This window comes from Diabrotica virgifera, chromosome 2, assembly GCF_917563875.1.
Source record: "Diabrotica virgifera virgifera chromosome 2, PGI_DIABVI_V3a".
Taxonomy (NCBI): Eukaryota; Metazoa; Arthropoda; class Insecta; order Coleoptera; family Chrysomelidae; genus Diabrotica; species Diabrotica virgifera.
Window position 1 is genome coordinate 143663304 of NC_065444.1, and position 27177 is coordinate 143690480.

A 27177-nucleotide genomic window follows, 5' to 3' on the forward strand; every position below is an offset into this window, starting at 1 on the left:
GTTCTCTTGCACAAAGTACCTTTCTCATTTTATTGAAGTTGGTTCTTGCTTTCTCTATTCGAACTTTGATTTCTTTGGAGTAATCGTTTGTGTGATTAATTATTGTGCCAAAATAGTTGTAGTTTTCGACTTGTTCTAAAATGTTACCTTTAATGGACAGGCTTTCATCATTATTTTGGGTTTTTAATATCCTCATAAATTTAGTTTTCTTGATGTTATTGATAATCCATATTCTTCTCCATACTCAACTATCTTGTTCATTTAGTATGATAAAATTGATCCAAATAATGGCATAACCCAGACATCCAAAGTGAAAGTTATCCTCCAATACCAAATTGTTCTATATGGTCCACATAATGTTCAGAAAAAAGTCACACCATTTTGAGCGTCGGGTTTGGGGGGGACAGGGGGTAAAAAGCGGTAAATTCGTAGTTTTTTACGTTTTTCGTCAATATTGCTAAAACTATGCGGTTTAGCATGAACAACAATCTATATAAAAATGTTCTACATTCAATTTAAAATAAAAAAAGGTCCTATGCATAATCCTTCTAAAATGAACGGTTCCAAAGTTACGGAGGTAGTATAGTGTAATTGGTCCGAAAACGCCTAACCCAGACTGTTTGAATTTACTCAACCATTTTATCTGGCAACAACGCTCATGCCCCTGTCCCCCCGTAACGCCAACACTTGACTTGTTTTGGCCAACCTTTGAACTTACCGAGAGACCTGCATGCTAAAAATTCGACCTCTTATATCTTCAATCGTCAACCGAGGCGGTCGGCTTTTCAGAGCACACACGACGTGAAACTGTAAGTTGTACGTTTTTCATCACCACGGAGCAAATAAATGGTTCAAACATTGTTTAACATTGACATGTACCATTCGAATAATGTTTTGATAATAATAATACATTCATATTAAAATACTAGAAGTGTCTGACTCATCAAACAATAAATTTTAACCAGTACCCATAGAAATATAGCCACTTTCGAAGGAATCACACATCATCTGAGGAAACACCAGTAGTTTTCTGTACCCTGGCGCAAGAAATCGCCACACTTGGACGACTAGAAGCCCTAATCGTTCATGGTCCTTCTCACCGATGCAAAAATCAGGGTTTATAATAATTAAATATAGCCCTTCACCGCAAATATTTTAAAATATATCATACTTACATTTTTATCACGTTTCGCCTAGTCACGGCCCGACGACGGCGCGATCAAAACCAGTGGGTTTTGGAACTGGATATTTTAAACAAGATACCTGGCGAACGAGTTCGACATACAGGGAAAATAAAAAGACATTTATTTTGCGTAAATTAAATAATTAATTTTAAAATTTGACAATTCATTGTAACAAGTAGTTTTAAGGATTACACAAACATTTATTTGCTCTTTGAACTCTTTAATATTTTGAATTATAACCAAATTTTCGAACTTTTCACTTTGAATCAAATTATGAAATTTCACTGAATAAATATTTAAACATTCTTACACAATCGTAAATACTACACTTACTTCACAGTGCCTCCATGTACTTTTAACCATTTTTTTATAAATACTACATGCATTAACACGTTGAAAAATTTACATTTACTTTATTCTATTGAACTTGTTGTTTTTTGTCTTCTCTTTCAGGGCGCTTATTTTGTTTTTTGTCTTCTCTTTCAGGGCGCTTATTTTGTTTTTGTGTTCTCTTTCAGGGCGTTTATTTTTAGTTTTTGTTACGCAGTGAATTTAAAGTGTTTTGATTTAACTTTCGTATCGTACATGCTTATATTAATTACTGTACTTGATTGATAATGGAGGCACTGAAAAAGCAGCGAGCAACGGCAAAGTCAGGCTTAACGCGGGCGTATAATTGGTGTGATAAGTTTTTGGCATCACAATTAACCGTAACAGAAATGGAGCTGAGAGAACAAGTTATAATTAAAAACTTCGAACGCTACAACGAAATAGAAGACGACATAGAGCAGACTAGTGCCGTTGCCGATGTTTCTGAAGATCGTGATGCTATGGAAGGCAATTATTTTAAATATTTATCTTTATTACGCGAAAAGTGCAGATCTATCGTAGAGTCAAATATACCCACTATTGTCACTCAAACTCCCACTGTCACATTAACCACGCCTACGAATGTAAAATTGCCTTAACTATCTCTCCAAATATTCTCAGGAAACTACGATGAATGGACATCTTTCCTCCAACTTTTCACCAGTCTGATAATTGACAACCCCTCTCTCACAAATATCCAACGGTTCATATACCTGAAATCTTCACTAAAAAATGAAGCTCTCGCCTTAATTGACTCCCTAGAACTAACCCACGATAACTTTAACATTGCTCTTGACCTCCTCGAAAAACGCTACTCCAACAACTTAAGCATAATTAACGCTCACTTAAAATCCATTTTGGACTACCCCGCTATTACTAAGGCCAATGCTCAAAATCTCAGAGATTTCATAACCACAGTAATAAAACACCTACAATCTTTGAAAAACTTCAAACATTCCCGTAGATACTTGGGATATCATACTAGTTTACATCTTATCACGAAAAATTGACTACAACTCGAAAAAACAATACGGAGAAAAACGAACCAAATCTGAACTGCCTACTTTAGACGAGTTTCTAGACATTCTAGAAGATAGATGCATTTTATTGGGCGATTTAAATGACTCACGTGACTATAAAACGGAAAAACTTATTCCGAAATTCTCTCGCGCTACCTCTCTTCACACAAATGCCACCTACAATAATCCCTCCACTTCTAAATGCATATATTGCAATGACTCCTCTCATAAAATATATCGTTGTCCAGCTTTCTCATCTCTCTCACACTCTAATAAATTAAATTTCACACACTCTCAGCGCATGTGCACGAACTGTTTAGGCACAGGACACGCTTACAACGAATGCGTCTCTAGAACTTGCTCCATCTGCTCTAAAAAACATCACACCATTTTGCACATACAAAAAACCCACAACACCAACTTCTCGCAACAATCTCAAAATTCAAGCCCATCTCAAGGCCAAGGAACTACCAATCCTCAGGGCAATCAACATAATTGGAGATACAATTCAACTCAAATACATTCTGATGCCAATTCCAGAAAACATAATAATTATCGTCATCAAAACTCAAACCATAACCGTCAAACTCCAGAACAGTCAAACCCTAATTTAAACTCTTCTAATAAACCACACACAGAATACGACAACATGCCATCGTCTTCTGGCAATAACTCACACCCCGAGTCCGTTACAGCGGTATCTCTAAATTCCACAGGCGAACCTACATTCTCAGCTAACCCTTGTAATGTTCTTTTAGCAACAATTAAAGTAACCCTTCGATCAAAATCAGGTCATATGATAACGGCTAAGGCGCTTCTCGATAATGCCAGTCAAAGTAGCTTCATATCAAGGAAACTGTTCGAAAAAATTAGCTGTAAAACTTACCAACAACCACTTCAAATTTCTGGAATTGCCCAGAGCTCAATTATGTCCAACGTAATGACAGATCTTACAATCTTCTCGACTAATAATACAAGCAATAAGCTTAATATGTCTTGTTACGTACTCGATAGAATAACTACCCCACTGCCGCAGACGCACATACCCTTAGAATTACTCGAAATACCACACAACATTTCTTTAGCCGACAATGACTTCTTCTCAACTTCAATTGACATGTTGATAGGAGCTGACAAATATTACGAACTTATTACAGATGGCATCGTAAGATTAGGAAAAAATCTCCCTGTACTCCAAAACACTCTTTTCGGTTGGATTGTCGCAGGTAGTGTACCTTATAACCATCCACAAAATAAAAGAGTATCCCTATTTACTCAAACTTCCAACATCATCTCCGAAAACACTTCTTCGCTTAACTCACTTCTTCCCAAATTCTGGGAAATGGAAGAATTACCCACTAAAAAACTTCTCACCCCTACTGAAGAAATTGCAGAACTTGACTTCAAGAAAAACCTTAAAATTTTAGAAAACGGACGATTCCAAGTCGATCTCCCCCTTAAATGCCCCTCAGAGCATACCAAACTGGGTGACTCTTTCCTTATCGCTAAAAAACGATTCGAAGGCTTGGAAAGGAAATTCCAATTAAATAACTCTTTATTTATTGAATACAAAAGGTTTATCGATGAATACATTACACTTAATCACGCACGATATATTCCACTCACACTATATAATAATTTATCTGAACACAAATACTTTTTGCCCCATCATTGCGTTATAAAAGAGAGCAGCACTAGCACTCGATTACGCGTTGTTTTTGATGGATCTTGCAAATCTTCCTCTGGAACCTCTTTAAATGACATCATGCTTCCAGGTCCACAAGTACAACCTGATCTATTTGACATTCCTTGCCGTTTTAGAATACCCCAACTTGTTTGTACCGCTGATATTCAAAAAATGTACCGTCAAATAAATATCAACCCAAATCAAACCTTTCTGCAAAATATATTGTGGAGAGATGATCCCTCTAAACCCCTTGAGTGCATTGAACTTACTAGCGTGACATACGGCCTCAGATCTTCAAGTTTCTTAGCTACTCGGGCAATAAAAGAGCTTGCATCCACTAATATACAAAAGTACCCCCTTGCTTGTGAAGCCCTACTTACACAAACTTACGTAGACGACTTCCTCTGCGGTGCCGAAACTGAAACTGACTTAGAAACCACCTATCACGAATTAAATACCGTTCTAGGCAGTGCCTGCATTTCAACTCACAAATGGGTTTCCAATTCTAAAAGGTTTACTGAAAAATATTGCAATAATGATCAACCCACTTCATATGATATACAAATCGAAAATGCCTCTAATAAGGTTTTAGGACTGTCATGGAACCCTTCTCCAGATACACTCTCAATTTCAGTACCTGAACTCCCAACTGACACTCACGTTACAAAAAGAACTGCTCTATCCACTTTAGCCAAAATGTATGACCCCTTGGGGTTAATAACTCCAGTGATTCTACATGGAAAGTTATTCATTAAGAAACTTTTCCTCGAAAGAATGGATTGGGATGATATCTTGCCTCCCTCCTTAGAAAAGGAATGGAAAATTTTTGTAAATAATATACCTCACTTAAAATCATTAAAAATCCCACGCTGTCTATTTCTCAATAAGAAAATCACATACAAATTCATAGATTTGCTGACAGCAGCGAAAAAGCTTATGCAGCATGCATTTATTTTCGTACACTATACTCTGACAACACAGTTTCCTGCATACTGGTTACCGGAAAATCTAGGGTAAGCCCTATCCGGACAACTACCCTACCTAGACTCGAACTCTGTGCTATGCTACTCCTCGCAAAACTCACCAAACGAATCATATCAATATATGAAAACAAACTGTCATTCTCTAGCGTCAACCTATGGAGCGATTCAAAAATAGCACTATCGTGGATACAATCTCATGCGTCCCGCTGGAATACCTTTGTTTCCAATCGAGTTGCTCAAATCACTGAATTGACAAATACCTTTCACTGGCGCCACGTAAAATCTGCAGAAAATGCAGCAGACTCCCCATCTCGAGGATTATTGGCCCAAAATATTTTAAATTTAGATCTATGGTGGTCAGGCCCTTCATTTCTGCAAGACCCCAACTTAAACCTCACTTACTTTAATAAAAAATTTGACGAATGTAACTTACCAGAAGAGAGGAAAATCTCACTTCTTACCACTAAAAATTCTCCCCATACCGAAGAAAGTTTCTGGCATAAAATCTTCCTAAGATTTTCAAAATTTTCAAGACTAGTGCACGCCATAGCATATGTCCACAGATTTATTCATAACTCTAAATTTCCCACTAAAACCCTTACCGGTCCCCTATCTGTAGATGAAATCCTAACGTCCACTAATTTTATTTGCAAAACTATTCAACACCAATACTTTAATTCAGAAATCTCGGAACTCCTAAATAGTAAACCACTATCTAATAAAAATATGGTGTCACTTAGCCCATTCATAAATCACTCTGGTATTTTGTGCGTCGGTGGACGTTTAAAAAATGCAGACATTCTAGAATATCACAAACACCCTATTTTACTTCCCGCTAAATCACATGTGACCACTTTACTACTTTCACACGAACATATTAGACTTGGTCATGTTGGACCACAAGCCTTACTTTCCAACGTCAGACAAAAATTCTGGCCCTTGAATGGCCTAAGGGAAATTAAGAAAATTATCCGAAACTGCTCCATTTGTTTCAGATTTCGCGCTCAACCTGCGCAGCAAATTATGTCCGATTTGCCAAAGGAAAGAGTTTCGACTTCACGCCCCTTTCAAAATGTTGGAACCGACTATGGTGGACCACTGATGATAAAATCATCTCGCCTTCGCAAGGCCCCTCTCACAAAATGTTGGGTGGCACTCTTTGTGTGCATGACCACAAGAGCTGTACACCTTGAGCTCGTATCTTCTCTCTCTACTGACTCCTTTTTACTAGCGCTTAAACGGTTTATTGCTCGTAGAGGGAATCCCTCTGTTATATTCAGCGACAATGGTACCAATTTTACTGGCGCAAACAACTGTCTTCGTGAGTTGCACGACTTCCTCAAGGGCTCTAACAATTCCACTTTAATTCAAAACTTTGCATCAGAAAACCTAATAAAATGGAAATGGATACCCCCTCACAGTCCTCATTGGGGAGGAATCTGGGAATCCGCCATAAAATCGACCAAATTTCACATTCGTCGAATATTAGGCAACGCTCATTTGACATTTGAAGAACTCGCCACTATACTAATTCAGATAGAGGCTATATTAAATTCCAGGCCAATTTGCCCTCTCTCTAGTGACCCTGCTGACTTAAAATGCCTAACTCCTGGACACTTCCTTATAGGCACGACACTTACTTCTTACCCTGAACAAGAAATCACTCACATACCCGAGAATAGACTCAACTTTTTTCAGCGCTGTACTCAGCTTCAACAGCATTTTTGGAAGAGATTCTATTTGGAATATCTAAACAGACTACAGGGACGGCCCAAGTGGTCTCAAATTAAGGAAAATTTGAAACCAAACGATCTTGTTCTCTTAAAAGAGGATGAGACCCCCCCTCTCAAGTGGCCTTTGGCCAGAATATTAGAAATATTTCCTGGTTCGGACGGAAAGGTCAGGGCTGTACGGATTCGCACCAGTGAAGGAGTCTTCATCAGGCCCATCACAAAGCTCTGTCCCTTGCCTCAAAATCCTTAATGCTTGGATTACTTTTGCCTTATTTTGTTTTGGCTTATGTTCTTTACACAACTTAGTTTTGTTTGTATCTTCTCGCATTCTAGTTTAATCGTTAGAAATCGTTCTTTTCGTTTTCTTTACCTCATTATTGAATGGGACATTCAACGGCCGGGGAGTATGTTTGAATTTACTCAACCATTTTATCTGGCAACAACGCTCATGCCCCTGTCCCCCCGTAACGCCAACACTTGACTTGTTTTGGCCAACCTTTGAACTTACGAGAGACCTGCACGCTAAAAATTCGACCTCTTATATCTTCAATCGTCAACCGAGGCGGTCGGCCTTTCAGAGCACACACGACGTGAAACTGTAAGTTGTACGTTTTTCATCACCACGGAGCAAATAAATGGTTCAAACATTGTTTAACATTGACATGTACCATTCGAATAATGTTTTGATAATAATAATACATTCATATTAAAATACTAGAAGTGTCTGACTCATCAAACAATAAATTTTAACCAGTACCCATAGAAATATAGCCACTTTCGAAGGAATCACACATCATCTGAGGAAACACCAGTCGTTTTCTGTACCCTGGCGCAAGAAATCGCCACACTTGGACGACTAGAAGCCCTAATCGTTCACAGACATCCAAAGTAAAAGTTTTCCTCCAACACCAAATTGTTCTATATGGTCCACATATTGTTCAGTAAAAAGTTGCACCATTTTGAGCGTCCGGTTTGAGGGGGAGATGGGGGAAAGTCGGTAAATTAGTAATTTTTTTACGTTTTTCGTCAATAGTTCTAAAACTATGCTTTAGCGTAAACAATGTTCTATACAAAAATGTTCTACATACAATTTAAAACAACTTCCTAAAAAAGGTATAATGAAGTTATTGTACATATTAAATGCAATCTTAAGACTTAATTATTGGCCTATATCACTAAAAATTGCCCAAGTAATTATGATACCGAAACCTGGTAAAGCTTTAACGGATGTTTCATCATACCGCCCAATAAGTCTACTGCCAATAATGTCAAAACTTCTTGAAAAGCTGTTACTTAAAAGAATTATGAGCGACCTAGAATTCCAAAACTGGATCCCAGAACACCAATTTGGATTCCGGCAAGGTCATTCTACAGTGCAACAATGCCATCGCATATCAAATGTAATTAATAGAGCTTTGGACAATAAACAGTATTGCACAGCAGCCTTTCTGGACATTAGCCAAGCATTTGATAAGGTATGGCACCCAGGATTACTTTATAAAATCAAAAAATCCCTACCCAACAAATACTTTGACTTATTAAAATCATATCTAAATCACAGAGAATTTGAAACTAAAGTGGAGGATGAACTATCAAACCGTAACAAAATTCAATCAGGAGTCCCACAAGGTAGTATATTGTGTCCACTTCTTTATGTACTGTACACATCCGATTTACCAACCTCTCCACAAACCACCATTGGAACTTTCGCTGATGACACAGCAATATTTGCAAATGAAGAGGATCCAAGAGCTGCAGTATTAAAACTTCAAGAACACCTAGACCAAATTGGACAGTGGTTAAAGAAATGGAAGATAAAAGCTAACGAAACTAAGTCAACACATATAACTTTCACACTAAGGAAAGACCAATGCCCAAATATTAGCCTTAATCAAGTCAACATACCAAAACAGAACATCGTCAAATACCTGGGGCTTCATCTTGATTCTAAATTAAACTGGAAACAACACATTTTAAAGAAGAAGAAACAAATTGAGTTGAGAGTGAAAGAAATAAATTGGCTTATAGGTAATCTCGACTCTCAATTGAGAACAAACTGCTGATTTATAAAACAGTCATCAAACCTATATGGACGTACGGTATAGAACTATGGAGTTGTGCCAGCAAATCAAACACAAAAATTATCCAAAGAACTCAATCAAAAATTCTACGCACCATCGCAAATGCCCCGTGGTACATTTCCAACCAAACCCTTCATACAGACCTAAACATCCCGTTAGTCAGCACAGTAATTCAAGAAAGAGCCAACAGACATCACGAGAAATTGGAAGACCACCCCAACCAATTAATATTACCATTACTGCCACTAAACAACAGAAGATTGCGAAGATTATGGCCCATAGATCTTCGCTGAAACTGAGGTGAAACCGCTGGGTGATGTACCTCATAACGCCATTTTAGTGTACAATAATACATTGATATATGTTATTGTACTTGTTATCAAATTAGCTTATAGAATATGTAATTCTGATTGCTAATAAATGTTTACAAAAAAAAAAAAAAAAAATACAATTTAAAACAAAAAAGGTCCTATACATAATTGTTATAAAATCAGCGGTTCCAGAGTTACGGAGGGTGAAAAGTGGAGGTTTTCGATACTTTTTATATTATTTGGACAATTGATGATGATTTTGGGTGGTGAGGTTGACGTTTCTTTAAGGGCTTATCACTAACATACCATCGGCCACTGAAATAGCAAATTTTATTTACAAAAAAAATTCTTTCATAAGTAATAATATTATAAATTGCCCAAAAAATATAAAAAGTATCGAAAACCTTCACTTTTCACCCTTCGTAACTCTGGAACCGTTGATTTTATAACAATTATGTATTGGATTTTTTGTTTTAAATTTTATGTAGAAAATTTGACTATAGAACATAATTTACGCTAAAGCATAGTTTTAGAAATATTGACGAAAAACGTAAAACAACTACTAATTTACCGACTTCTCCCCCATCTCCCCCCCAAACCGGACGCTCAAATTGGTGTAACTTTTTACTGAACAATATGTGGACCATATAGAACAATTTTGTGTTGGAGGAAAACTTTTACTTTGGATGTCTGGGTTAGGCCTTTTTTTGGACCAATTATAATATACTATCTCCGTAACTTTGGAACCGTTCATTTTAGAAGGATTATGCATAGGGCCTTTTTTATTTCAAATTTTATGTAGAATATTTTTGTATAGAATGTTGTTCATGCTAAATGGCATAGTTTTAGAAATATTGACGAAAAACGTAAAAAACTACGAATTTGCCGATTTCTCCCCCCTCTACCCCCAAACCCGACGCTCAAAATGGTGTGACTTTTTTCTGAACATTATGTGGACCATATAGAACAATTTGGTGTTGGAGGATAACTTTCACTTTGGATGTCTGGGTTTGGGTCTAGTTATACCATACTAATTAGCTTTTGGAAGTTTTAGAAGTCTTAGAAGGTTGTCCGCTATTATGATAGTGGTGACAATACACACCCCTGTCGCACTCCTCTTTTAATTTCGAACTCTTCTGATGTTTGTTCGTTAATGCGTATGTGTGCCTGCTGTTTATAATATAGGTTTGTTATAATTGAAGGTCATTGTATTGTAATTATTTTGCTTTTAGGACGTCCATTAGCTCTTTGTGGCGGACTTTATCGAAAGCCACAAAACGCCACAAAAGCTACGAAACAGACGTACATACCCTGGTTCACATCCAAGCATCTCTGGTTCAGTACGTTGAATGCAAAGAGAGCTTCACGGGTACTTACGCCTCTACGGAATCCAAATTGGGTTACTTCAACATCCATATCAAGTGTTTGGTAAATGCGTTTATAAATAATGATCTTTAAAAATATTTTAAGTGTGTGAGACATCAGGCTTATGGTGCGGTGGTCGGTGCATTCTCTGAGTTTATTATTACATCAATCTGAGTTTCGCATTAAAAAGTATAACCTGTAATTGTTTTGAAATTAAATTTAAATGTTTAAGTATTTAAGAGTTAAGGGCCGGTTGTTCGAACGCTAATCAACAATATCACTATCAAATATCCAGTTCGAGAGAATTACCAAGTTTTAAAATAAAATTAGAACACTTGGACAACATAAAGGTAGGTTATTTTAGAGACTGCTCAGAATTTCCACAATATATCCGGAATAGCATGTTCCAAGCTGACATAAAATCTAGGTTTCCTAATTATTCATATATTTATTCGGATACATCTAAATTAGACCTAAAGGTTACATCTGCCTTTTACGATCCAGATCGGAAATTTAGTACAGTAGTAGATCTAAATATTAACACCTCGATATACACCGCTGAGTTACGCGATATATACCGCTAATTACGTCATATTCTCTGATAGTAAAAGTTCAATACAAAAAATTCAATATTGTCTGAAATTATAAATCTGCTGGGTACAATAAAATTAAGAGGATCTAATATAATGTTTTGTTGGATAAAAGCTCATTGTGGATTATTAAACAATGAAATAGTAGACAAAATTGCCAAATATAATGAACCATCTAAAGAATCAGAATATAAATGTGTAATTGAGGATCTAATTACTCATTTAAGGAAAAAAATGATCAATTCATGGCAAACAATGTACAATTTGTCCAACAAGGGATTATATTATAAAGGCGTGAAACCAAGAATACAGTCCTCTACGTGGTTTAAAAACTCAAATTTCAATAAAGACATATGAGTCGTCGCTGGGCCATCGAGGTGTAAACATCGTTAAAGCGCTCCGAAAAACCGGTGATTAAGAATTCTAATTATCTTATCAACAACAATAAAAAACCCATTAGCAATAAGTGATAAAAACAAAACAATATGTTCCCTTCGGGGAATCATATTGGGTTCAGAAATGAACAACCAGTTTATCAACAACAAAACATACAGAGTGATCCAATAAATCTACATTGACACAATCAACCAATAACCAACTACAGTGGCAGCCAACAGTGATGAACCAACCAGAAAATTCAATGAACATGAATATACCAACTATGCAACAACAGTATCATACAACTACTATACAGACAGTAAATACAAACTATTACTCTCAACCAGTTCAGCAGCAAATACCGACATCAAGTAAAAATAGTGCAAATATCGAAGACAGAAACTCACTATATGACATCGACCAGCGAAGATGAAGATGAAAATCAGACAAACAGTAAAAACGCTTGGCAAATCATGGGAAGCAATAAAAGGAAGAAAATACATAACAACAAACAAAATCCAAGCGAAATTGAAACAGGTAACCGATTCCAACCGCTGTCGAAAGAAACAGAAGAAAATACTGGAAACGCAGAAACCAACAAAATACCAAAACCTCCACCAATATTTGTACACGGGGTACAGGATTTCAACGAGATGACAAAGTAATTAGAGGAAATAGCGAAAAAAGAAGAATACCAGACAAAAAGTTTAATAAACAACGTTGTCAAAATAAATTGTGAAACACCAGAAATATACCGAAAATTGGTTAAGGAGTTCAAGGAAAAAATATATACCATCACACGTACCAACTAAAAGAAGAACGAGCCTACAGAATCGTGATCAGATACTTACATCACTTAACCAATACTGATGACCTAAAAAGTGAACTGTCTCAGTTAGGGCACAAAGTGAGAAACATAGTCAATGTAAAACAACAAAAAACCAAAGAACCACTTAATCTCCTCTTTGTAGATTTAGAACCCGCGCAAAACAATAAAGATGTCTATAATATAACAGGCCTACAGAACAGAGTAGTACTCATAGAACCTCCACGAACTAAAAAAAAACAGTATAATACAGTGCATGAGATGCCAACAATATGGACATTCCAAATCATATTGTAATAAACCATTCGTCTGTGTAAAATGCGGAGGCACACACAATACCACCACGTGCAAAAAGTCAAAGGAGACGCCAGCCATATGTGCGTTATGTAATGAAGGCCACCCAGCCAATTATAAGAGATGTGATCACCATAAGAAACTTACCAAAGGAAGCAACAAAAACAATGGAGCGCATCAAAACCCATCAGCAATCTACACAAATGATATATACACAAGAAACACACAACAACGATCCAATCAACTGCCCCAGGGCTTGAGCTGAAGTAACTAAACACAACCAAACAGAAGATACAACCACTGTGTTAAACAAGTTTTTGGAAGAATTCAAGAATCTATTCAACCAACTAATCCAACAAAATAGCATGGTCCTAAACATGCTTACCATGCTTATCAACAAAATGAAATAAATGGCTAAGTTTCTTCGAATAGCCCAATGGAATGCCAACGGCCTTCCAAGCCATACAGAAGAAGTGAAAATATTTATAGACATAAATAAAATTGACATATTTTTAATTAGTGAAACGCACTTTACGAACAGAACTTATTTTAACATACCTAAATATAAACTATGTCATACTGAGCATCCTGACGGCACAGCCCACGGAGGTACAGCAATACTCATCAAAGAAAATATTAAACATCATGAACTACTGAAGTACACAGAAGAACACATCCAAGCAACGACAGTAAGCGTTGAAGCACTTCTATATAATGTCAACGTAACAGCTGTGTACTGCCCTCCTCGCCATAATCTAAAACGAGAACACTATGAAGAATTTTTCCAAACCCTAGGACCAAAATTCATTGCTGGGTGAGATTACAACAGCAAGCATACCTTGTGGGGGTCACGACTTATAACAACAAAAGGCAGAGAACTGGCACATGTTATACAAAATAAGAATTACTCATTTATCTCAACGGGAACACCAACATACTGGCCGACAGATCCCAACAAAAAACCAGATTTATTGGACTTCTTCATAACAAACGGTATCGGTATAACTTATACAGATATAACACCCAGCTATGACCTAACTACTGACCATAGCCCAATAATAGCAACGGTAAGTAGAACAGTTATCACTAAAAAACCAAAACTCTACCTGCACAACAATAAAACAAACTGGGACACTTACCGAAAAATAATTCATGATACTATCGAAATAACAACGAGGCTGAAAAAACCGGAAGAAATAGAAGAGGACTATAACAAATTTATAAACATACTACAGTATGCAGCTAAATCAGCTACCCCACAAAGTAGTCCCAACAGAAACATCAGTAATATATCTTTAGAAATAAAAAAACTGTTAGCTGAAAAAAGAAAATCCAGATCTGCATGGCAACGAACACACACACACCAGACAGCAGAACAAGATACAATCGCATCAGAAACAAATTAAAATCAAAGCTGCAAGAAGTCAAAAATGAGTCATTCACGAATTACATCACCAATCTATCAAGACAAGAGAACTCTATATGGAAGCCCATAAAAAGTAAGAGAAAGCCAATAACAGCATTACCTCCAATACGTGAAAATTCAACACCACCAGGACCATGGGCAAAAAGTGATAAAGAAAAGGCTGACCTCTTTGCCGAGTATTTAGCAGAAGTTTTTACTCCACTAGATGACGACCAAGTACCAGAAGCGAACCAAATATTAGAAGAACCACTACAGATACAGGACCGAATAAAACTATTTACTCCAAAAGAAATTAGAGACGTAATTGCCACCCTAAACCCAGAGAAGGCACCAGGTGAAGATCTGATAACCGCAAAAATGTTAAGAGAAATACCCAAAAAGGGCATAGTTAAACTACTGCACATATTCAATGCAATACTCAGATGTGACTACTGGCCCAAAGCACTCAAAATTGGTCAAATAATTATGATACCAAAGCCTGGCAAAAACCCTCAAGATGTCTCATCATATAGGCCTATCAGCTTATTACCAACAATCTCCAAGTTGTTGTCCAAGACTTATCCTAAATAGAATAAATGCAGAAATAAATCCAAAAAATTGGATCCCAGATCATCAGTTCGGATTTCGACAAAGCCATTCAACGATACAACAATGCCATCGCATAGTCAACGAACGCCATCAACCAGTCACTTGAAAATCAGCAGTACTGCACAGCAGCCTTTATAGACATCAGTCAGGCTTTTGGCAAAGTCTGGCACCCAGGCTTGTTATGCAAAATAAAAAGAATTCTCCCAGCAAGTTACTACAACCTACTGAAAGCCTACCTACACGAACGGCAGTTTAAAGTAAAAGTTAATGAAGAAGTCTCAGAATACAAGCCTATTCACTCTGGCGTACCACAAGGGAGCATACTAGGACCATTATTGTACATACTATATACATATGACTTGCCTACAAATGATAAAACAATCATCGGGACATTTGCAGACGACACTGCTATTTTTGCCAAGCATGACGATCCTATTGCAGCAACACAAAATCTCCAAGAGCATCTAAACTCACTTGAAATATGGCTGAAGAAGTGGAAGTTTAAGGCAAACGAAACAAAATCATCCCATATAACATTCACTCTCCGGACTGGAACCTGCCCACCAGTAACCATCAATCAAATAAAAATACCACAAAGTAATCAAGTAAAATATCTAGGGCTACACTTTGACAATAAACTCAACTGGAAACTCTATAAAGAAAAGAATGCAACTTGACCTAAAAACCAAAGAACTTTACTGGCTCATCGGAAGAAAATCCCACCTTTCAATAGAAAACAAATTGCTAATATATAAATCAGTGATAAAGTCAATCTGGACTTATGGCATTGAACTGTGGGACTGTGCTAGCAAATCCAATACTGTGATTATCCATAGAGCGCAATCCAAGATGCTTCTCTACAGACAGAAGAGAAACTCTACACACAGATCTAAAAATTCCATATGTAACCGAAGTCATTCGAGAAAAAAACAGAAAACACCACAACAAACTAGAAGACCATCCTAATCCATTACTTCATCCACTACTGCAACCTGTCCACAATAGAAGACTCAGAAGAAGCTGGCCATCCGACCTAAGAGGTAACTGAGGAAATATCGCTGGATGTTTACTTCTCCACGTCACCACACGTACAATAATTAATTTAATGTATTATTGTATGACCAACAAATTGACTTATAGATGTTTGTTTTATATCTGATTGTCAATACAGGGAGATAATAAAAAAATAAAGACATGATTAGGATACTATCTAGAATAAGATTCAACCATGCTCTGTCTCCGTTACATAAATTTAAAATTAATTTAGCTGTAACTCCACTTTGCGAATGTGGCGAAGAAGGCTTCATTGAGCATTTAGTTTTAAATTGCTCATTAAATACACGTTGCATAAACCAATTTAAAAAAAAATATATGAGTATATCAATAGTGAAAAAATTCCTATTATGCTACCTTTTAATTTATTAAATTTAATAAAATCCAACAACTTGCATATATATGAAATAATTCTTCGCCCCATACGTGAAATGAAATTGAATTTGTAAATGAAAATTTATTTAAATTGTAAAACGTTAGTGATATAAGTCCTTTGTTTTAACCCAGTTGTTAGCCTTTCTACCCGTGGTCTAATTTTGTTTTGTGCAAGTCGCCTTGATGGACCCCTAGGCGTATGTAATAACCTATCCTTTTCTTTCTCGTAATAAAAAAAATAGAAAAAAATAATAATAAAAAAATAAAATAAATAAAAAAAAATTAAATATAATAAATAAAAAAAAAATAAATATATGTAACGATGTATGTATATTGTTAATACGGGTTCTCTCTATAACAATTGTTAAAAAAAAAATTAGGGCACTCGTGGGAGTGCCGACAGAAGTAAAACTTCTTACGAAGCAAGCCCCTTCGGGTACACACTCTATCTCTCCTCCAACCATTATAACTTCGGTCGAACTTATACGCAATATCAACCTATTGTATATAAATTACTAATATCTCGCCGTGTCGATAACGATTGCCTGTTCAATGCTTTTTCCCCATCCAAAGAGAAGTGATATATACCTACATTATATACCCATTGGGTGCATCCTATACTATTTATAGATACATACACATAATACATAAACGTACAGAATTTATTTCAGCGGAGCGATGACGGTCACGAATTAAATGCTTTTTCCCCATCCAGAAAGTACACAAAATCGCTACAGAAGTCTTCACTTCAAAAATACTTTAAACCACTAATCAATAGAATAGAATAGAAATATACTTTATTGTCACTGAAAATTTTTACAATTTTATGGACAAAGCTTACATACAGTCAAAAGAAAAACATAATATAAATAACAAATAACAACTACAATTTACTAAAATTAGATAAATCGTCAATAATTTACAGTATAAGATATAAAAGCCAAAACAAAAACAATTTATTGCAAAATATATATAAATTGCAAATTGAACATACAACAAATAAAATAAAATAGGTACAACATAAGGAACTACTGGTTTATGCTACTGCGTATGGAACCCAATTTTCTTAGTTATTCATTAAGAAATTCTTGTATTGAATAATATGGTCTTTTGGATAGATAGGCTTTTGTCATTTTACGGAACTTAGGGAAACATGTTGCAGATTTAAGTTGTAACGGAAGATGATTGTACAGTTTCTTTGCGGAATATAATATAGATTTCTTTACTAACTCAGTGGATGGAATCGGTAAATAAATATCAAAGATTGAATTTCTGGTGGAGTAAAGATGATTGGGCCTTGATGGAAAGACATGAAGGTGTTTACGAATTAAACAAACCGTTTCTAGAATATATAAAGATGGAAGTGTTAAAATTTCGTGATCTCTGAAGTAACTTCGGCAATGTGTAGATCTTCTGAGGCCAAACAAATATCTTATTGCTCTTTTTTGCAATCTAAAAATGACATTGTATTGCATAGCAAGCTGAGGCGAGTTTCTTACTTAACGAATCGATATGAAGGGACCATTTGAGGTTGCTGTCTGAAAAAATACCAAGAAATTTTACAGAATAATCACTTATAATCATTGGAGTAGGGACCGTGTGGCACCTTATGCGCTTGCTTCGCAGGCTCCTTCGGGTACACACTCTATCCCTCCTTCAACCATTATAACTTCGTTCGAACTTATACATACGCAATTTCAACATATAGTATATAAATTACTAATATCGCCGTAGCGATGACGGTTGAAAAGAAGTTATATACCTATATTATACACGCGTTACGTGCGTCCTATACTATTTATATATACATACACACACCTAATATGTAGTTACCACAAACGCGAAAATTTCAAACCAATAAGCCTGTTGCCACATCCGTACAGAATGCTTACAATTACTAACATGCTATCTAGTCTGGGCTGATTATCGGAGAATAGGCCATTTTTGGGAAAAGTTATTTACCAGCAATTTTATTGCTGGAATCGAATCTTATGATTGTATATATTAATACTATAGATATGCAAAGTCCGCAGATAGTGTGCTACTTTTTTTATAAACAAAATGGCGCCCAAAAATCGTGTTTTTTTCAATTTTTGCTCTATAACTCCAAAGATTTTAACTTGAGACCAAAAACACCCAAATAAAAATTCACCGCAATTAAATTCTGCATAGAGACGTGTTTTTTCCGATTTACGTCGACGAAAACTTTCCCCGGAAAAAGCGGGTTTTGCCAACAAAATCTTTAATTTTCAACTAAACTTTTAGATAAGTAGTTGTTAATCAATAATTAAATAACTTGGTAACCTAAAAGCCCTTTCCGTAAATATTATAATTCCAGAAGCCGATGGAAATTGAATGAACAGTTTAGCAACAATTGAAATGTTAATTAAAAATTTACGGTCGCTATAATAACGACAATAATTATGATGCATAAGAATAACTATGATTTTTTCATAAAAAGACACTATACCTATCTAATGTACTTTACAGAATTGAAATTGGACTATTTAAGCGGCCTCAGGAATATTTTAAAATTATAAACAATTTTTTGGCTTATAAACAAATAGAATATCTCGGGAAATATTAAACTAAATTAAATTGTGAAAACGGTATTCGAAAGACAGCGGCAGGACGCTTCTTTTAAAAGAAAAAACGTTTAATTATGACGAGTGGTTCCTGAGATAAAACCGGTCAAAGTTGACCGAAATTTACGGCAAAGATATAAACAATAGGATCATAATTTTCAAACCATCACCTTTTTATTTTTGTCCTCTTTCTCCACACCAATTTTCATATCTTTAAAATCCTCATAACATATATTAATATAATAAAAACTATCGATAATAAGTGTGAAAATTGCCAAAAATAGCAAAATTCCAATCCAAAATTAGGTTGGAGAAAATGTAACCCTCAAAGTTCAAAATCGGTATACGTTAAAAAAATGCATTTTCTCGGCTTCCCATGGAGCAATTTCCTTCATTCTTTTTTTGTTCCCAAGTAACTCGAGTAGAGCCATCGAACTAATGCATTATTAAATGTCACACTTGCTTTTGTTTTGTTATAATAAATTAATTTATTTATTATAACACAATATTTTAATTTGTTTAAATAAAAATTGTTTAAATAATTATACAGCTTTCAAATGAGGATATTTATGTTTTTAACTTTAAAAGGTACACTTGTAGTAAGTTTATCTAAAAAAAAGCCTACAACTGGAAAAAATATGTAATTTTCTGTTCTTATAAATAAATTATTATGAGGGAGAAATATATTAACAATTATGAGGGAGATCTATGTCCAGCAGTGGACAAGCGAAGACTGAATGATGAGCTGTATGGATAAATCTGGATAATAAAATTAATTCGTTAAACCGTTTTTATTAAAATTTTCATCTTTGAGGGAGTGTGAGCCGTATGGCTAAATCTGGACAAGTGCTAAGATAAGTACTGGATAAGTACCAAATCTGTATAAGAAGAAAAAAAAGTGAATACTCTAACTTATATTTAAAAAAATATATTCGTACTGTGTAATCTAAAATGCAGCAGTATAAAGATTAAAATTAACTTTAAGAAAAAATAAGCCTCCATAGATTTATTTGGTACCTTTAATTCACTTAAATGTTAAAATTGTCATAACTTTGGTTTCGTAAACGCTCTGGAATTCTTTCAGAGCTTAAATTAAAGGTCTTCTTTTCTACTTTCACAATTTATGATGTATAAAAGGGCTACATAGCCCCTGCTTTAGCGAGGAAGGTCAACAGGGCAAGGTACATTAGCTCCCGAAAGAATCACAATTTCTCCATTTTTGGGGGTTCAGATGAGAGGTTTAAAAGCAAATAGCCAAACAAAATCCTTTGGGAACCTGTATTAGACATAAAAAACTACCTCCAAAAAATTTTTTGTGCAATTCGAAGTTGGCAGAAAAAAGTTCCACCTCTTTGAAAATGCGAAAAAACGCGTTTTTTGTAAAACGGCCATTTTTCAAACGTCCATAGCTCAAAAAGTTGTAAAGTCTAAAAAAACTTTTCATGTCAAATTGAAGATCTTTTAGAGATCTTTTAATCTGTTACTTGCTAAATATGGATGCAGTACTAAAAAGTTATTTTATTGCTGTTTGAAAATGGCCATTTTTGGTAAAAAGTGGATCTATTTTAATGTTTGCCAAAAAGGCGCATTGATATTTGCCAAAAGTTTAAAAAATTCACGTTAAAAGTAGACATCACTAGCTATAATATGACGTTCTCAAAATTATTTTCTGTAAAAAGGGAGCCGAGAAAAAAATTTTTCAAAAAAGCGTTAAAAAGGGCTATGTCCTGACCTTTTAAGGCTCACAAAATGGCCGCCAGGGCTTAGAAAAATCTGAAAAAATTCAGAGTGTCTTTTTGTATATAGTACAATAACATAATAAAATTTGGGGAAAATCGGTAGACCTCCCCCCAAAATTTTCGAAAAAGTAAAAATATTGCTCATATATACAGCGTGTCTACTTGAGTTGGAAACATATGGGAAACTTTTTTATTATTAATTTTACGAAAAAAAGTTATTCTTTATAAAAAGTTCTGCATGCCCCAAAACCTAAGATTCAATTATCAGATATTAAATTTTCTCAATATTATACGAGGTATGTCAAAAAATATGAATTTCGGCTAAGGGTAAAGTACCTTTATTTCTCTCAATATCGAAAATTCTTATTATGAAAAGTTGTTTGGAAATAAAAACCAAGCTCAAATATGTAATTACATGCTTCTAATTGGAAAAAAATATTTTCCAAATTTTTCTCAAATTTATTGATACTAACTTCGTTTTTATTCATTACACATACGATAACTCTTTTATTATTACTTTTACGAAAAAAAGGTATTCTTTATAAAAATCTCTGTATGTCCTAAGACCGAAGATTCAACCAACAGATATGACATTTTATTAATTTTATACGAGTTATGTCAAAAAATATGAATTTCACTCAAGAGTAAAGTACCTTTATTTTCCACAATATTGAAAACGGTTATTAAAAAAGTTGTTTAGAATTAAAAACTATGTGTCAATATGCAATTACATCCTTCTAATTGAAATACTGTGAAATATAAAGGTGCTATAATATTGAGCGAATTTCATATTTTTTGACACACCTCGTATAAAATTAATAAAAGTTGATATATCATGGTTGTGTCTTAGATTTTAGACCATGCAAAGTTTTTTATGAAGAATAACTTTTTTTCGTAAAATGAATAATAAACGAGTTATGATATTTGTAATAATTAAAAACGATGTTGGGTATCCATAAATTTGAGAAAAATATTTTTTTTTTCAATAAGAAGCATGTAATTGCATATTTCATCTTAGTTTTTAATTCCAAACAACTTTTTATCATAAGAATTTTCGATATTGAGAGAAATAAAGGTACTTTACCCTTAGCCGAAATTCATATTTTTTGACATACCTCGTATAATATTGAGAAAATTTGATATCTGATAATTGAATCTTAGGTTTTGGGGCATGCAGAACTTTTTATAAAGAATAACTTTTTTTCGTAAAATTAATAATAAAAAAGTTTCCCATATGTTTCCAACTCAAGTAGACAGTAGACACGCTGTATACGCGAGCAACGCACCATGCGAGTGCCGATATATCCAGCAGACCACCCGAGACCCACCATAACCAAAGTGTATAATTAGATTTTTATTATAGAAAAATAAACAATATAATATGAACTTTTATGGGCCCCAGAGAGGGGTAAGAAAAATCTTTTATTTTAAAAAATCTATACGGAGCATACCGTGCGAGTCCCACTTACAAGTCAAAAGGACATGCGAGTCCCGCCAGTTATACATGGCACACTCAGCAAACAATATGAGACCCAGCGATGTTGCCACAACGCTGGGTCTCGTATTGTTTGCCGAATCTTTTGGTACTTCCCCGGTTTTTATATTTCACCTCGAATTTAACAGTTTTGTTTCAGCGGTTGTTATTTTAATTCTTGTGAATAGTAAGGGCGGACGTAAAATAGTAATTTTAGGCGCAAGGATAAATATTAGGTACCTATGGAAAATAGATCGAAAAAAATTTTGGAACTCGCGTTGGACGAAAATAATAAAAGTAAGTACCTCAAGTGTTTTTTAATTTATGCAAAAAGCAGTTATGTGGCAAAGTAGTTAATATTACTTACACACGTCTAACTATTTAAAATTTTTACAAAATATTTATTATAAATGAATTAATAAATTAAAAAATGCCATTTTATTATAAACTTTGGAGCGCTTTTATAAATTATGTTTTTTTATTGGCAATCGTTGGTGGAATAAATTTTTTTTATTCTATTCAGATTTATTTCTTAAATTTTTAGAAAAAGATTATTCAAATGCAAATAAGATGGGGAAATCTTATTTTGGGCCGCCTAGCAAAACGAAACAAAATGCGAAGAAAAAAACTGAGCTTTTAGAGCCCAATGTAAAGATCTTATCGAACGTTAAACTTAAAGAAAAAATTGGTAACTACTTACAAACTATAACAACTCCCTTTTTTTTGAATGTCAAGAAAATAAAATAGATGTATCAACATTATCTGAAAGTAAAAATAACGTACAGGTAAGTCTTGATCTCATTTAGTGTAAATTAAAGTATACACCAAGAAAACTATTTTAATAAACTTGTCCTTGTAATTTTTTAATTAATTTAAATTGTTTAAATTTAGTTTTAAAATGTACTTTTTTACAGTCTGACTTTTAATTTTTTTAGATCGAAACTAATAATTCCATTGTTGCCCTTTCACACAGAAAAAACAGAGTTTGGGATAGAAAGAATTTCTGTCCAATTTGTTTCGTAGAAGTGAGTTATTTTGCAAGACATTTGGAAAGAAAACATGCTGACGAAAGTCGAGTAAAAAAGATTTTATCTTTTCCAAAAGGATCTAATCATTAGAAAAATAATTTCATTATGAAATCTAATCATAATGAGATCTAATTATAATTTCATTATGAAAGGAAAACCTTATGGGATTCTTTACGCAAAGAAGGAAATTTTCATTTGTTTAGAGAAGAAAAAAAAGTGGTGGCTGTTCGAAGGCCCACGGAAGCCCAAGCATTAGACTTTGATGATTTTGTTGTTTGCGAAAACTTTTCTGGGGTGTACAAAAAAAAAGATTTTCTATAAGCATGCTAAAAAATGCCAAGAAAAACACACTGGTACAAAGTGTGGGCGACTAAATGCCTTAACTCAATCCCAAACATTCTTAGCGGCTTCTCGCTGCCAAAACAGTTTTTTATCAGTCAAGATTAAAGAAAGAGGTATTTTGCATTATGAAAGCAGATAAAATAAGCGCCACCGCAAAAAATGATATTTTAATATATTTATTCTGGGAAACCCATCTTAAAAAACATAAAAGAAAGCAAATTGTAACAGTAACGTCCAACAAAATAAGAGAATTAGCAAGACTTTTGATTGCTCTTAGAGAGTTCACACCTGTTCAGAACCTAATTGATGCTATGAAACCAGAATTATTTGACGATTTAGTTACGGCCACAAAAGTAATTTCGGGATTTAGCAATGCCGATAAAAGCTTTAACCTTTAACTACCCGCGCATCAAGTTATAACATAACTACACGCGTGGCGTACTTTGTACGCCACAAGAAAATACACTTAAAAACAGCGGATTTGTTTAATTTTTTTTGAAAAAATACACTTAGTTGTTTGTTATAAACCTTATTCGGCATCAGTGAATACTTGGAGTTCCTTTTCAGTAAGCCAATTGGGATTTATAACTGGTATCATGGAATAACTGGATTCCATGATAAATAAAATTACTAATAAAAAATTTTTTTAAATGTGATTTTTTACAGGAGAAAAAGTATTGTTTACAAAGAAAAATATATTTTTTGCCATAATGACTAAAAAACAATTAAAATATGTACTTATATTACGACTTATAGTAATATAATCCTGGGGTATATTGTCCACCACCGGAAACAACAAATAATAAAATGTAAATTACGATCTTTCCAGAACGCCGATTATAACGAAACTAAAACCAAATTGTAAAGCACATTCCAGTGATAGGTTAGAAAAATAAGCAAGGTCAAAAATTAAATTTTTAAATATATTTCCAGTAGAATTCTTATATCTGGCGTACAAAGTACGCCAGCGCGTGTAGTTAAAGGTAAAATCTTCTTCATTAGCACTTCATATGGGTACCAGTTTAAAACAAGTATGCGATATAATTAATCGAATGATTTTAAAAAAAATCCCCATTCTTTACCTTTAAAAACCCTAATGAGAAAAAAAAAGCATTCGAGATTTAAAAACATTATTAGAGACCAGTTGGGTCAATGAAATTTCTTCATTAGCCCTTAAAACAATGAAAGAACGGCAATGGGAAAAACCCCAAATACTGCCTGTGACAAGTGACGTAATTAAGTTTAATAATTTTGTCAAAAATCAGGTTGAAGCAATGAACTGTCAACACCGATGGAATGGGCAAGAAGTGAATTTAATGACGCCAGGATGAGATAGCGCTAGTCAGGGAAGGAGGGAAGATAATGGCCATCTTTCGTAAACAATGTATTTTTCCATAATTTTGGAGTAATTTGAAAGCGTCTAGAGGAATTTTTCTAAGCAGAAATGGTTGGGGAGGGACAATGAGATATTTTAAGGGGTCATGGTAAATTAAATTTGCGTATATACGTAGAACTGTATAATTATACTCTCATATAATCGAAGACGATAGGACCTATGAATTATTTCCAGGGCCTTCTGTTGATAAGTAGTATAATTTTGGTTTACTGTTCTCTACATTTGACTACTAATTTATTAAAATGCGGCAAAAATTTAAATTTAAGGGGTTTGAGCTTCACTTTGAGGAAATTTCAGTTTCTAAGTGGGGGATTTATAAAATCACATCTGGCAACTCTGGTCATTATGATAATATCCAACCAATGAAGAAGTCAAATTTTCCCTGACAAGCTCTGTCTCTCTCTAGGACCTCTCACTTGTATGTTGGTCGCCCTCGACTTGCGACCCTCCCCGGGACTGCAATTTTTCCTCGACGTCGGTGGGAGGGCCGAGTAACTGGTCTTGGTCCTTGAAATTGTGAGGGGAGCACGACCAGTGAAACTAAACGCAGTCCCTAAGCGTCCAGCGCCTGTGCACCGGGTGGCCGCCGGACACCGCCACTGGACGCAAAAAGGCGTGGCAATTGAGGCGAACAGTTGCGGCGCCTTCGCCTTCAGCTTTTAGTTTACCCTTCCAACTTCCCTACGGCTACTCCAAATCACCCTAATCTCAGTCGCCAAGCTCCAAAACCAAGCCGCCGGGAGCGGCGGTATCTGGCCGCATCTGTCAGTGCGCGGGCCCCCGCCCTCGCTCCCGACACACTTTTTCGAGTTTTTCTCGACGCACTATCTAGGAGTAGCCGACATGCCTCACCCAACCCAACTTCACCCCCACCCCCCCACCCCCCATACCCCACAGGAAGCTCGTAGCTCGGAAATTGTCGGCGGGGCACTGGTGGGATCACTGACGCCAAATAAGGGACTCCGACAAATACCAGTAGAAGAGAAGACCAGCCCAACTGCATATCAGCATGCATCACCGACTAGTCCTTACCCTCAGGGGGGATGAATGGCGAATTCTTGGCGCCACAAAACGGGGACCTTTTGGCTATGGAATGGTAACCCAGACAGAAGAGTCCAGATGGAGAAAATCAGCTTTAAAAAAATCCGCAATCTAAGCTGGAAGACATCGCGGCGAAGGATGAATGGCCATGCGTAGTTGGTCGAGAGCGATTCCTGCGAGGAACCAGGCGACACCTCACAGTAATTAGCCTTACTCCGGCATGCGGGGCTCTGGTGGAGTGGACTGCAATTCCCTAGCTACTCGTGGGAACAATATGGACAAAAATATGGAAACCAATATTCACGAACAACCCGTAGTAGAAAGCCCCGAAGGCACTACTACGCAGATAGCGAAACCGACCACAAGGAAGGCAGTCAGAGTCACCTCCTTAGAGGAGGTGGATCTGATGACAGACGAGGAGGTCATTCAGGCCAGGCTGGCTGGGGCCTCCAAGAAGAAGGTAAAAGATCTGGTGGGAAAAGGCCAGGATTACATTGAAGCCAAACGCTCGGTGATCAAGGCCAATTTTACCAAGGTCTTTGGACGACAGGAGGGCAGTGCCGCTAAGTCTAAAGAGAAGGCGGAGCAAAAGATGGAAATGGAAATGGCTACGCAAAAGCCTACAAAGAAACGGCAAAGGTCGGACCACAGCACGCCGCCAGCGGAAGTCAAAAAGAGGCCGAGAAAGTCAGAAATGACTTTTACACAAGCCCTTTGCTCGGCAAAGGTGGCGGTAGTATGTGATGGCTTCCCCGAAGTCAAGATGGAACCCACAAAGCTTAAGGCAGTGCAAACATCCATCTTGGAGGCTTTGGAGAGAACGCCAGAAGGAGGGCCGCAAATCAGGCTGCTAAAGAGCACGTTCAAACCCGGTTACCTGGTAATGACGTGCGCGGATAGTGCAAGCGCACAATGGCTCATCGACACTACTCCCGCTCTAAAGCCTTGGGAAGGTGCAAACCTCCAGGCTAAGGACGAGAGTGAAGTCGAGAGGCCGTGTTCTTGCACTGTCTACATCCCAGACGAGGACGGAAAGAGGTTGGAGGCGGAAAGTGTGCTGACTCGATTAAGGGTCAGCAACCGAAAGCTCAACACTCTTTTATGGACCGTTTTGGGCAAAACGCCTGCAGGAAAAGGGCAGGTATGGGTCCTCTCAATGGACAAAGAGTCCTTTGAGGAACTCAAAAAACTTCAAATGTGTCCTTACTTTGGCATAGGAAGAATTAAATTTCGTGTCAAGGATGATGGGCACATTGAGAAGGTTGCAGAGGCCGGACCAAGGGGGTTGCAAGGCGTAACTGCCACAACCT

The 27177-nt window shown here is 35.9% G+C and overlaps 1 protein-coding gene across 4 annotated transcripts in view; it reads right to left on the reverse strand.

Moving 5' to 3' along the window:
• LOC126880259 (craniofacial development protein 2-like) overlaps positions 1-27177 on the reverse strand; it is a 701034-nt gene that overhangs the window by 70045 nt on the left and 603812 nt on the right. The gene's annotated exons all lie outside the window — the stretch shown is intronic.